The 15209-nt window shown below is 33.2% G+C and overlaps 1 protein-coding gene across 1 annotated transcript in view; it reads right to left on the minus strand.

The window, feature by feature from the left end:
* LOC144446260 (RNA-binding protein 41-like) overlaps positions 1 to 15209 on the minus strand; it is a 157565-nt gene that overhangs the window by 18541 nt on the left and 123815 nt on the right. The window lies entirely within an intron of this gene.

Below are 15209 nucleotides of genomic sequence, written 5' to 3' on the forward strand. Positions count from 1 at the left end.
TTCTGAAGAGAAAATATGGATTTTATACCCTTAGGCTGGCTGTTCTATATCATGACAACCTGTGTCTACACCACTGTTCCATGGTTAAAATTGACATTATTTTCCTGATTTTTCAGAAATTATGCTTGAGGAAGTATAATCATATTATTCCCTACTGTTTTATTTCATTCAGCTGGAAAATACTTGTGACCTAAAAGTTTTGCAACTGCAGTTGCTAGATGAGGCACTTATGTCACTCATATTTTCCTTTGCTGAGCGAACAGAACTTGGAATAAGGTAATTATGTGTACTACATGTACAACATTCACACCATGTTATAATATTAGAGAGCATTCAATTTCAGTTGGTCTATACAATGTCATCATTAGAAATCCATTGATGTAGGCATTCTTCTCCCGTTTGCACACATTTCAGACAGCTATACATATATTATACCTACAGCTAATACTAACATTCTTGCACAGTAGAAAATGTATGGCATTTTCATGGTATTTGATATCGACATATATTTTCATTCACAACAACATTATGACTTCATAATTATACGTAACTAAGACATCAGTAAAAATACTATCAAAGACTTTTGCAAAATGGTGCAATTTTATATATAATAAACATATCAAGACTTTGAGAAGTATATATCAAACATTAGATGTAAACTATTTTTGTGTTGTAGAATAGAAATTGATATTTGACTCCAATTTTTTTGTATTGTAGTGGTACTAGTGAAGTTACAATATTGGAATCTAATTTTTGCTAATGTCTGAAAGATTCAGACGAAAGCTATTTAGTCACTTCAAAGACTAGATTCCAATGAGGTAACTTCACTACTATTATCTTTGTTGTTGTCTACACGCTACTTGATACATGTACATACACATACATGATAATTGAATACACTACTGAATTTATTTTTTGCTGATCTATTTTGAAACCCTGTAACAGTCAAAAACTAGTCAGAGTTTTTGAAACTGTGTTTAGGAAGCCATTTCCCTTGAATTCTCTTAGAGGGCCCCGACTACCTGAGTTAAGATATTAAGTGGTAGATTCCTTGCATTTGTCCCATGTATACTTTCACCTGAGATTTCTTTTGAATGATGTTCTTATCAATTAAGTACATATTGTGTGTTTAAAATTCAGATCATAATGAAAGGCGCTGTTTTTTTCCCCATGATATTTTCCATTCTGAAGTAATACCAAGAAAACTTTGATGAAACCAGATCAAGTGTATTAAAGCTGCACGATTTAACCATCAGTCTGCCATCAGTTGTTACAAAAACCAACATAATTCAGGTACCTTCAACGGCAAGAACACAGCAACCTTTGAAGTTTGCAATCTCTGCTGACAGCAACTTCATTAATATTATATATAAGATGTCATTTGTCTGACTGGGCAAAGTCTTTGTGATTAATTTCATAGGCTAGGAAGATTAAAGCTGCATAGGAATAACCAAGTATCACAAATCCCCCTTGGTCTGTATACCTTTATTAACATTGGCACTGACAAGATGGGAATAATAAGTGAAAGAAAATGTCAACAACAGACTCTAGTACCATCAACAACTGGTGGCTCATTTGACGGATGTTATTACCGTACTATTATTACAAATACCATATAATGAAGGTAGGCAAAGGTCGTGCCACACTGTTTGATTATCCTTTCTACGAGTCCTTTCCTCGTCAAATTCGGTATTACTGTTCATTTTACCTGCACTGAGCTTGCTGATTACTTGGATAAGTTGTGTGGATCATAATAACTTCTTCAGATGTATGGGGAAGACTTCAATTTTAAATCACCCTTTTCACAATGAGTGTAATTGGAGTAAATGTAGACTGATTTTCCACAAAACACCAGATTTTTTGTAATTTAAACTCAAGCTCTGTCCAAACTAGTCTTCGTGTCAACAGAAGTGGAGACTTCTAAAAGTGCATATTAAACTAATGAGGTTGCATGCTACTCAATATGTTATTTTGTATATTTAACTAATTTGGTCAAATATTTATTCAGCTACAGACCTCTTCAGTTTTGATAATATTTTGTTATTTCATTTTCCAAAAATACTGCAAAATATATAATACTGTCAATTTCATTTGAAAATCCAGCAGATATATTTTGTAGTCAAAATGGGGAGAATTAATTCAAGTTTGTTAAACGTATATGATGCAGCAATTGAATGATAAAGTACAAAGAACCATACACAGCCTACATGGTGTTCATAGTATGACAACATTGCATACATAATATACTGTTGGTATGATATCAGACTTGTGCACAATATTAAAGATGAAAAGAAATTTTCTTCACTTCAGCTCTACTAAAAGTGATAGGTCAAGGTCTGTGAGTGTCCACATTTTAAAAATAATTGAAACATATGTTTGATACTGAATACAATAAATTTTTACTACAGAAATATTATATTCCCTCGAGTAATGCAAAAATCAATAGTTGAATTTATTACTAGTGATTTCAAAAAATGGGTAAAATGAACCTTTCAAGTTTCAGACTCCAGATATGCTAATATTCCTACATTTACAAACTTTACTAATTTTTTGTAAAGTCAAAACTATGTTGTTTCAACCTGTTAAAGTAATATTTCTTTGAGTAACAACTCTTCTCTGAGATTTGTTTGCGAAATATATAAGTTAAATGAATCAATTTCAAAAATTGGATTTTTAGCTACTTTTACGGTGAAATCAATTTTGTATATATTCTGTGGGTTTTATAGACACGGTTACTGATTATTTCTAGCCAACTATGTACAAACTATATAAATCAATATAATCCTTATTGCATTTATTTGAAATTTAAAGCAATAAATGAGAATGGGTAAACTATGATGCAACTTGTCTTTTCCCATGACAATTTACCATCCTCAAAACATGATAATGTCCTATGTTGTTGGGGTGTGTCATCGGTTATTGGACAGTATTGTCACTGGTTGTTGGACAGTACTGACAATGGTTGTTGGACAGTATTGTCACTGGTTGTTGGACAGTACTGACAATGGTTGTTGGACAGTATTGTCACTGGTTGTTGGACAGTACTGACAATGGTTGTTGGACAGTATTGTCACTGGTTGTTGGACAGTACTGACAATGGTTGTTGGACAGTACTATCACTGTTTACTGGACAGTATTGTCACTGGTTGTCGGACAGTAACAGTATTGTCACTGGTTGTGGAACAGTATTGTCACTGGTTGTTGGACAGTAACAGTATTGTCACTGGTTGTTGGACAGTATTGTCACTGGTTGTTGGACAGTATTGTCACTGGTTGTTGGAAAGTATTGTCACTGGTTGTTGGACAGTATTGTCACTGGTTGTCAGACAGTAACAGTATTGTCACTGGTTGTTGGAAAGTATTGTCACTGGTTGTCAGACAGTAACAGTATTGTCACTGGTTGTTGGACAGTATTGTCACTGGTTGTTAGACAGTATTGTCACTGGTTGTTAGAAAGTATTGTCACTGGTTGTTAGACAGTATTGTCACTGGTTGTTAGAAAGTATTGTCACTGGTTGTTGGAAAGTATTGTCACTGGTTGTTGGACAGTATTGTCACTGGTTGTTGGAAAGTATTGTCACTGGTTGTTGGAAAGTATTGTCACTGGTTGTCAGACAGTAACAGTATTGTCACTGGTTGTTGGACAGTATTGTCACTGGTTGTTGGACAGTATTGTCACTGGTTGTTGGAAAGTATTGTCACTGGTTGTTGGAAAGTATTGTCACTGGTTGTCAGACGGTAACAGTATTGTCACTGGTTGTTGGCCAGTATTGTCACTGGTTGTTGGAAAGTATTGTCACTGGTTGTTGGACAATAACAGTTTTGTCACTGGTTGTTGGACAGTATTGTCACTGGTTGTTGGACAGTAACAGTATTGTCACTGGTTGTTGGAAAGTATTGTCACTGGTTGTTGGAAAGTATTGTCACTGGTTGTCAGACGGTAACAGTATTGTCACTGGTTGTTGGCCAGTATTGTCACTGGTTGTTGGAAAGTATTGTCACTGGTTGTTGGACAATAACAGTTTTGTCACTGGTTGTTGGACAGTATTGTCACTGGTTGTTGGACAGTAACAGTATTGTCACTGGTTGTTGGAAAGTATTGTCACTGGTTGTTGGAAAGTATTGTCACTGGTTGTCAGACAGTAACAGTATTGTCACTGGTTGATGAATAGTATTGTCACTGGTTGTCAGACAGTAACAGTATTGTCATTGGTTGTTGGACAGTATTGTCACTGGTTGTTGGACAGTATTGTCACTGGTTGTGGGACTTTACACACAATAACGTTGTGTACACCTGGCACTTGTCATATGTCCAGTGCACAAATATATCTACCTTCAAGCTCCCTTTGAAAATTTATGCATAAAATTGGAACTACCATATAATAAAATGACTTATCAGTGAGCATTTAGTTACGATTAACTGGTACATAAAACATGATATTTAGCTTGCATATAATAAAACAGACATTATATTACTTGGTACAGGAATACTGTATAACAGATCGGATGGAATCCATATATGTTTGTGTGTCGCTGACTTATCCACAACTAGAAAATGACATTCAGTACCAGGTTGCCATTGGAGTACTAAGTTACATTTAGGAATGAAGAAGTGGGAGTGGAATACAGATTTTGCAGAATAGGATAGGAAAGATTATAACTCAGTTGGACTAAAGGGTACTGTAAGGTCAACTTTTTTATACAATCAAATGAATGAATCTAGCTTGAATTTGAAGTATTAATTCTTAAGAGCATACCCGGAAGCTTTGAATACTAGTATTGTATGCAACCAGAGTGGCTTGAGACTTTGTAGAGGATTGGGTACGTAATGGCCAGTAAGAGGATCAGCTTTTTGAAAAAAGTTGATTTCATGAAAAATGAAGATGCACCTTATTTGTTGAGAAAATACCCCTCGACTTAATTAGAAATAAGCCATGAGAATAGTAGATCCCCAGTAAGTTTTTGACATTTTGCAGATTTTTCTAATCAAATGGCTACAAGGCAGACTGATTACATGGAGAAATCGTAAATCTGTTTCCCCAGTAGAATAAAGTAAAGCCCATCACGTTTTTCTAAAAAGAAGTTTGTTGTGGATTTATGATAATCAATAGAAACATCATACTTTGTTTGATATCTTAACAGAACTATCATACAGGGCACATGTTATCAAAGCCCCTACTCTTATGAATACATGTATTACATAGGGGAATATTCAAATCAGTTTACTTACAGACCTTTAGCATGGAAAGAAATGTTGGTGTCTGATCTTGAAGTCACGACTTTTAACATTTTCAAAACTTCTTATATACTTTTCCTTCTATTCATATAATTAATTCATGAATAAATCATAATACCTGAGGGAGAAGAACTTGTGCCTTCATTACGGATTCTTTATATAGGCTATATTACTACCAGCAAAAAATGAATGCTTTCTAATGATTGTGTCTTTTGAATCATCTCTTTTATGGTTTGGATGTTCCTAGACCAGATAAGAGATTAAACTCTGTGACTTGTCAGCTTGACTGGAAATATCACCAGCTGTGGGGTTGAGGGTGAAGAAATTGTGTCAACAATTCAAAGCTTTCACAATTGTTACTCTAGACTGTGTCACTCATTGCTTTGATGAAAATGAAACTATCTCTAAATCATTCACCATTTAGATTATTTTTGTATGGCAGCACCTGAGATCTCTTTTTGTTAGATTTATATTATTGAACAAGGATGAATTGAATTTCTCCTCTTTCTATTTAAAACTTGATTTAAAATAGGATTTGACTCGGAGGGAATTTGTCTACATCTCTGACAGTCTCATTCTAATAAAAATGAGGTCATTCACATAGCAGATAGGTTTTTTTTTATATAAGGGATTACAACATCATTTTTGATTAGTTTTGTTAGAGGGTATACAATTGTTGTTGTCAATTTGTGATAAATTGCTACTGCTGATGAGTAAAGGAAACACTTCACTGAACTGTAGTACTGTGTTTTGAAGGATGAAGAAACAACATGAGCTCACAGATGAATTTTGAAAGCCTAGGAAAGAACAAAATAACATAAAAGTTAAAACTTTAATATATCACACTAAAAATGATATCATAATTTAAATTACGATTGAAACATACAGGTTTAATTATTTGTCTGTGACCATTCTGAGTCTGTTTGACTGACTTCTTGAAGTATACAAAAAACCTTTATGCTACATGTTCATTTGAAAATATTAATCACTATTTTATAATTATGAATATACAAATTATCATACACTTGATACTATGTTCATAATGTATGCACTGAAAAAGAGCAATAGTAGCTTTGATATAAAATTTGCCATCAAATAAATTTTCCCAGATGTGGCTGGAAGAAGACAAATAGTGCTAGTTTCAGAACCAACGGTTCTGACTTATATTAAAGTAATGTTTCACCTGTTCAGATTGACAGGCTTTGTCAAACTGTCTGCTTCTTTGCAGTAAACCTTCCTAGTGACAATGCCAGAAAACAGACAGTTTGACAAATCCTGTCAACCTGAAAAGGCAAAATATGACTCATAAATAATTTGAACCTTTGTTTGTTTTTTAACAGGATATATTTATGATTATGAATCACAAAGATTATAATATTTATGACTATGTTTTATTAAGCTGATTAACGTATTCAAGGATAGGAGAAATAACGTATTATAATCAGCCACTTTCCATTATACAGACAGGGAAAGTAATTTAAATATCATCACAACAATATTCCTAACTTCAGTCACACATACAAGCGATACATTTAGTATTCAAAAGAAAGAATTTCCAGTGTAAAAACATCACCGAGATCCAACATTTTAGCTTCTAATTGACCTGCCACTGTACTCATTATTCTGGATCAAATAAAATAAGGCATGTTCGAGAAAGAAATACAAGCAGCTGTTACACAAACATCGAGTTCATCAAAGCCATCTTATAGAAAGCTTGCTGTGATATGTTTCAGTGTAAATATTGACAGCTTGATAAGGAATGGAGCAGATTGATTCATAGACAAATAATGGTACCATCAGATTGTAAACATACAACTTTACATTGTTTGCTTTTGATGTAGTAACTGTATTAAATTTCAGAACAGGTCTGTTGGCTTTGACAAAAGTCTCTGACAGTTCAATTGAAAGTAATGTATGTTGACAAGTTGGAACTCTATCTAGGCTGACGATAACAAGAAATTAATATCCCCATGCACATACAGAGAGACAGACAGACACAGAGACAGACAGAGACATGCAGATAGACACGTTTACATTGACCTCAGTTTTGCTCTAAGGTGTTTAATCCATTTTCCTTTCCTAGAGTAATAACAATAAACTAAACAAAGTCAATTACTAATACGCAATAGGCTACCTTACCAGTGACAAATTGTGCCAAATGCCTATTTACCTGCCTATCTATCTTAATGGTTATGAGATAGGTTGCAATTTTGTCAAACTAGTACATGTATTGATATACGCTTTAGTTAGTTTGTTTTCATCAGGTTTAAACTCATCAAATATTCTTGACACTATTACTGAATTACTTCTACCTTGTCCGCTGTCCAACTTGCTTGAGTAGTTAGAATTGATTTTCGCAGATTAAAAATAGATCAATGACAAGGTTCTTCAGGTTAATGGAACACGATCTTCATGTCTGTGCTTTTTCCATAGTTACTATGGTTTTTTAAGATAATCTAAATTTGATGCAAAACACAATTTACCTTAGCAACATCTAACAAAAAACTGTAGTTATGGAAGACAGCACCAGCAGACATAATGTGATAATTGTGAAATATTCGTACAGAATTCAATTGTGGTTTGTAACATTCTTTTCATACTTTTTACAAGTACCATACCACGAGTACACTTTCTCCATGTCATCTTTGTGTATTGGTATTGTGTTATTTTAGAGTCCAACTTTTATAAATAATTTATTTTTTAAAAAAAGAAAAAAAAGAGACCTATTTAAAAGTATGAAGGGCTTTGACAATTTCATCTTATACATTGGCCTAACTTTTATTGTTTAAAGAAAAAACAACAGCTTAACATCTATAATAAAGGACAATATATTTATGAAAGTGAATAAAGTTTTGAAAATTTAACAATTTCATTCTATACATGATGGCAGACAGTGAATAAAGAACAATCACACACAGATGCTTGACATCTCTCCATGTCAAACAGAAGGAAAACAAACAACTCATTATTATCTGTAGACATTTAGGATTTTTGACAAGGTTTTTTTATACATACTTGTACATGAACAGCTGCTTAGTATCAGATTTCTGACTTCATAAATTTACTCCACTACTTGAAATAAAACACTTTGGTGGTAACAGCTATCCTTATCACCATGAATTAAATATTGGTCTTGTCATGTGTTATAGGTATTGATTGCCATACAAGTCAAACAGACACAGCAGGTTTACAATCAAAACCTTGTTAATCTTGGTGAATAGATTGAAATTGAATACCGTACAAAAATCTAGAATTGACTGAATTAAAGAACTGACATTTCTGCTAATTTTAAAGAAACAGTTTTATTGCCTATTTTCAAGACTTTTCCTGATTTTCAGCTGGTTGTGTGCAAGGTTTTTAAAATTGTCATCTGGTAAGTCACACACATATATTAAAGTGGAACAGAGATACATATATTAACAATTACAAATGTACAGAACACAAATATAAAGACATTATACTAAAGAATCTATTAGTATATCCTACAATAACATACATGATGCATGGTTTTCATCAGCTTTTGTTGATCACTGTATTTATATGGAAACTCTTTTGTAAACATGCAATATTATTAGTTATTAAGCTTAAATAAATAAGCTAGCCATAGTGTACTATGTGGTTCAGATAAAAAAAGACGTAATTGATATCAGTCCACAATATACTATAGCTTATTTTGATTAATTATGCAAAGAATAATATTTTTTTAAAGCAACCTAATTCTGTCATTGAAACAACAGACAAAAGAAACTGACAAATACACAGTAATGAAAATCTATTTTAATTCTCTGTTTTATACAGCGATTGTCATGTAAAAGGGGTATTCTGTCAACTACACTGAAGAGTGAACTGTTCTCTACACTATTACATGTACAATTCACAAATAGTTGAATATCCATTCAAAACCAAATCCTCCAACAAAAATTCACTGAAGCAGCTCTCATGCAAAATAACATTTATCCACGTCTAAAAACATAGTAACTTGAATATTAATCATTTGACCACCTGTGTTTGATGACAAAGTACACCAGTTCTGATATCAGCCTTCTGTAGAAATGTTTACCGATGAATACACTTCAAAGCTTCTAAATATATTGTGTTGACATATGATAGTATATACTTTATTTGCATATTAGATGTCTATTTTGTTTTCCTATTGGTTATGGTCCATCATAACAAAATACATTAAATAACGATCTTCCTAACTTGCATATTACCTCAGACCACTAACGTTAGTGGTCTGAGATATTACAGATAAATGCCACTTCTTCTTATTGGTTATGACCCATAACAAAATATGTTGTTTAACAATCTTACTAATTTGCAAATTATAAAGGAATGCTTCATCTTCCTATCGGCTATGATCTATCATACCAAAATGCTTTTTAACAATCTTGCTAATTTGCATATTACAAATAAATGCTTCATCTTTCCATTGGCTATGATCCATCTTACTAATTTGCATATAACCACTAAATGCTTCATCTTCCTATTGGCTATGATCCATCATGACAAAATACGCTGTTCAACAATCTTACTAATTTGTAGGGCATATTACAAATAAATGCTTCATCTTCCTATTGGAGTATTGGCTACAGGGACTTGCCAGCATTGGTTGGCTGCAAGATAATGAAACCGCTGTGCAAATACTTTGCAAGGCCTGTCAACCTATACTGACAGACTAACTGTGAGTCAACTAAAATTGGCACACTTTAATAGCAAGATTTCATTAATGTTTTTGTAACCTGTAAGGGATGAAAACTTATTACTCAACTGACTGCTGGGGTAAAGTAAACAAATTGACTTCATGTAATACCTACTGATATCTGTCTTCCGTCATCAAGAATAACATGATGATTTAATAACTCTCAGTTTGCCAACATGGAAGAACTCTGATAACCTCTAACAAGTGTTTGAACCACGACTGGTGTATGTGTGTGTGTGTGTTTCACAGTATAATGTACATTGTATAGTGTGACCAACACACTAAAATCAATTAAACTCTTCAACCCAAACTATATTACATGTATATTGACATCATACATAATAAATGACAATCCTTACAGTTTGCAATTAATTTCAAAAGAGAAATTTGATTATTATGCAAAATGGGATACAAGTGCCGCTTACTGAAGGATAGTTAATAGAGAAAAACAAATTGACAGAAGCGTTATTCACACATTGTCTATTAAGTTGAAACTGAAGACAGTATTTAGAAAGCACCTATTAATAAATGCTGTTTTTCAACACAATGACTTGTTTCTTGCAAATTTGACCTTTAAGTTAGGTACACATCAAGTCGAGCATAAAGATTTACTTGTCTCTATACTAACTATTGTTGGACTGACAAATTTTTATTTACGAAATTTACTACATTTTCTGCAGACTTCAGATGTCACTTCCAGGGTTAGCCAACATTAGTTAATGATGAAATCAAGAAGTAAATCCCTGGTAACATACAGTGAAGGACATTTGATCAAGTAAGTAATATTGTGTAAACAGTTATGATATGGAGAAACAGCATTCATTTGACATTAAAACTCACAACAGGTTTCAAAACTCAGAATCAGGTTTCATGTATCCTTACATATCCTTACATAAAGCTTGCCGACACTGTACTTCTCACACTTTTACCTGACAACGTTCTTGTGAGGAAATGTTCTGAGCACTGACTTTTTGGTCAATGACATCATAGTGATATATGCTTGAAAAACACTCACCTATGTAAGGAGCAACTTCACTTTGGTGTTAACAACATGGTCAAATAGAAATCTCATACCATACAAACTCTAGACATTTCAAAGTTATGTCTACAAATGGGTGAAAACAAATTATCTGACTCATTCACTAGTACTATTATTGATATATATATGCCGGGGGTGGGGGGGTTACTCCCATAGAAAGGTATATGGGTATGTGCCACCCAAATGGGTCACTTTTCAGGAAAAAAGCCCTAAACATGTGTCATTAACGTTTCATCTAAATAACCATGGGTCGATAACATGGGAAACGTCTTCATGCTTTAGAATTACATTCACAGTATCAGAATAAAGGTAATTGACTGGATGATTGTGACTGGAAAGCCCTAACAATGAGTCTGTTTTTGAATTATACATGGGTTGATTTTATAAAACTGTCTGAAAATTTGGGGAATACCTCCTCCAAAAGTCTATTATGGCACTTATATTGAAAGGAGTCACCAAACATCATATTTTCTGATTTAGGTAATTTGAATATGTGGTCACCTCTCTACCCCACCCCATCTGTTCATGTATTAGCAGACAGGGGAGGCAGCGATATTAACTAACAGTAATATTATCTGTAACTTTACCAAGATAATAGCCTCCAACAGGCAAATTTTAATAACAGTACATGTCACATGTATATAAAAGAGGACATGTCATGTACATATAAAATCATTAATAAACTTTTTATGGTGATGATCTAGGTTTGCCTGTATTATTGTGGTGCACAGCAGACAAATGGTTCAGGTTGGACAGAACGCAGATGACTGATGGAAGTCACTGTTACCATGGTATCTCCCTAAAGGCACTGCCTGTAGGGCTAATAAAAAACTATTATGAGGAAAACGAATGTTTCATGAGACATGTTTTATTCATGTGTTCAATTTTTAATATGAAATATTTAATAACATCACCTACATACTAACCATAAAGAGAAATATTTTTATGGTAAAGTATTTAATAACACATCATGTATTGATATGTTACTTAATATAAAACGAGGTTATCTTTACAGAGGTATGATTTTGGGGATACTAACATTTTGTTTTGACTGCAGTCTTTGATTGTCTGTGTTAGATTAATCATGGTAATATCAATAAATATATGTAGCTCTATGTTATAATGATGGTTGTTCGCAGATACACAGACTTTAATGATTAATCAATCATTATTTGTGGATCAATCAACTGATCTATAAATTTCATTATTACATGGCTGTGATGTATATTGCGTAAATCTAAGTGTTGTTGATGTTACAAGCCTAATTTATCATATGAATGTTGACATCTGATATTGCAGGCTACTGGGAGGATGAGATATAGTTGCCTTCAAATCAGCCAACAGTTATGAATAATTTGCCTCTCGGGGATTATACTCAAAAAGGATGCATATATAAAACTTACAAGTATACATTTCACATTCAGGACTATACCAAGTACACAATGAGCCCAGTCTCTTCCTCGTACTTTTGAAATTTCAGTTAAACTGATTGATTCCATTTAACCCCAAAGACTAAAATTTGCTATCTTAATTTACAAGGCAAAGGTGTGAAAATTAATCAGGTATCCAGTCAGGCAACACAGAATCTGTAAATACTCTACTTGAAAACCTCCAACAGTTTCAATAATTGACATCTTTTGAGTAATTCAGAACTATTTCAGTCACCAACAGTAATTTTAACAATTAGCAGACAGGAGTGGTGATTGACTGTATGTGAATGAACATACTGCTTTTATATCTAGAGTAAATCGCCTCAGGCTATATGATGGTTTCCTTTTCCACTTGAGGCTGCAGTCTTCATATTCCATTCACGCTTCAATTCCCTGAACTTTCACTTTCCAAATAAAATAGAGATGGACACATGTCACCATGAAAAAGTGAGGTTGACAGTATTAAAGTGGGTGACATTAAGGATAACAGATCACTTTGACAATAAATTATCCTTAGGCCTTGCAGGAAAATTGACGTCAGCACATTTCAACAAAAGAAATAAAATATTCCATTCGGTGACTCGTATATATATATAATTCCATTCACATGCATACACTGAATATGTACTCTATAATTCATAGTATGTAAATTATACAGCATAAATATTGACCAATATATTCCTTGATATTGATTTCTACATTTAATGTTGATTGAAACAATATACCGTGAAATACGCAACAAAGAAAGGTATTATGTCTCTCAAGTACTCTGTTACAGAGCGGAGTTAACATGTATACATATTAGAAAATCTGGTAATACCAATAGCAATTTGCAAATTGCCTGCCACATGGCTATCGATAGTACTCAGTGGTTCTGTCTATAGCTTTATCAAATGTACAAGGATCAAAGTAGGCATGCAAGATTTGTCTGAGTGCTAACTTATCCCTTCACCATCATGGTCTTTGAAGGTTCTAAACTTTAAAAAGATGAAAGTAAAGTACTTTTAATGCAAGGCTGAAAGAGCATACTGGGTTAATGCATTTATGAATATGTCAATCACTTCAGATTAGACAATTATGATAGCTAAGTGCAAAGTGCACATAAATTTATAAATAATGGTGTTAAAGATTGGTTTTCTCGTCATTATTCATTAAATGTTAACATTTTAAAATGAAAAAAAAAGTGACAACATGTGCCCTGGTACTTCTACATGTAGCTATAATTATACTGAAATCATGTCAGAAGAGCTAATGACACAGCAAATATGGTATGAAATATGGGATACATCAGGAATGAATTATACTGTTTCCGACTCTGACAATATTTCCTTCCTGATCTCATGGCATTTTACAAATTTTATCCTTGACATAAAAATTTCAGGTTATGTTTTTTTTCCCATCTAAGTTAATTTTAATATTATAAGTAGGTTAACTTAGCTTTATTTTTCAAAGTGTATCAATGAAATCTTACAATCACAGTATTGTTGGGGCAGTCTTCAGAGAGAAATACATCTATATAGAATGTTAGAGAATAAAATCATCTATACATATAGATACTTAAACTGTTCAACTATTTAAGTGGATGGGTACTTAAACGAGAAACCAACAGCCTTTGACAAGTACTGACTCAAGCTACTTAAATTGAAATCATTTCCAAGCGACAGTACAAAGTGCACGGGTATGTGATTGATATTGGAGACTTATCCAACAAGGCCTGACATCATGAAAGTCAATACAGCTGTAACTTTCTCATTATGATAGCAAGTCTATGGATTATAAGTGACGGCTTTCTATCATAACTGTACAATCCATCAGCATTTCCTGGAGATGTGCCTGTTAATAACATGGATAAGATGGCAGGTCTCATCTGCTTGTCATTAAAAGTACTTCTCAAATGGCAATTCTAACAAATTGCATGCAATGTGGCTTCCGACAATTAGATCTTGGTTTGGCACAAAAAGTAACCATTAAGTGCAAAATATGCGAATGAGGAAATTATCAGTTTTGATAAGCAATCACAACTAAACTGGTCAATTCATTCATATTTAAATCATTGTTAATTGCATATAAAAGAAATTTGCATATACAACTACATTTGCACTGTCGCATCATTTGAGCATGTGAAAATATCAAGGTGTTTGAAATGAATAATAAGTGAAAACATGAAATGCAAGGTATGATCTAAAAATGCTCACATGTGCTTTGTTCACCATTATCTCTTTCTTGAATAATGACTAATTAGTAACCCTCTGAACACTTAATATTACATAATAAATGACTGAAATATTATGTCAGTTCAGGTTTGCGTTATCTACATTGCCCAAGTCACAGGTGGCATATATTTGATAATAGCTAAGTTAACATGCATGGTGTAAACGTAATATGCATTAGGGTGACCTTATTTATTTCTAAGTTTGCCATCAATGGGTCAGTTGGTTTGTTGGCTGAGAAAGAACCCCCTAAGTATAAAGTGTTAATGAAATTTCAATTTTGGATGACAATAGGTAATTTCATTAAAGATCTCAAATTTCAGCACTAAAAGCAATATTGATGACTTTATCATTAATCAGTATGCAAATGAAACTAATTAATATGCATGATTTAAATAAGATATATCCAGATGTAGCCGTTGCTTATTGGAATAGGCCATTCCAAAATTTGACATGGTGGCACTCTACTTCCTGTCTGTGTGTACCTTGGGGTATACATGGTAAAGGTTACTCAGTTAATCATAGCACACTGCTGCTTTCCTCAATGTCTGAACAATACGAAAAATATCCCTGATTTACACTTCTACAGAAT

This window comes from Glandiceps talaboti, chromosome 15 (assembly GCF_964340395.1).
Source record: "Glandiceps talaboti chromosome 15, keGlaTala1.1, whole genome shotgun sequence".
In the NCBI taxonomy this organism is placed as follows: Eukaryota; Metazoa; Hemichordata; class Enteropneusta; family Spengelidae; genus Glandiceps; species Glandiceps talaboti.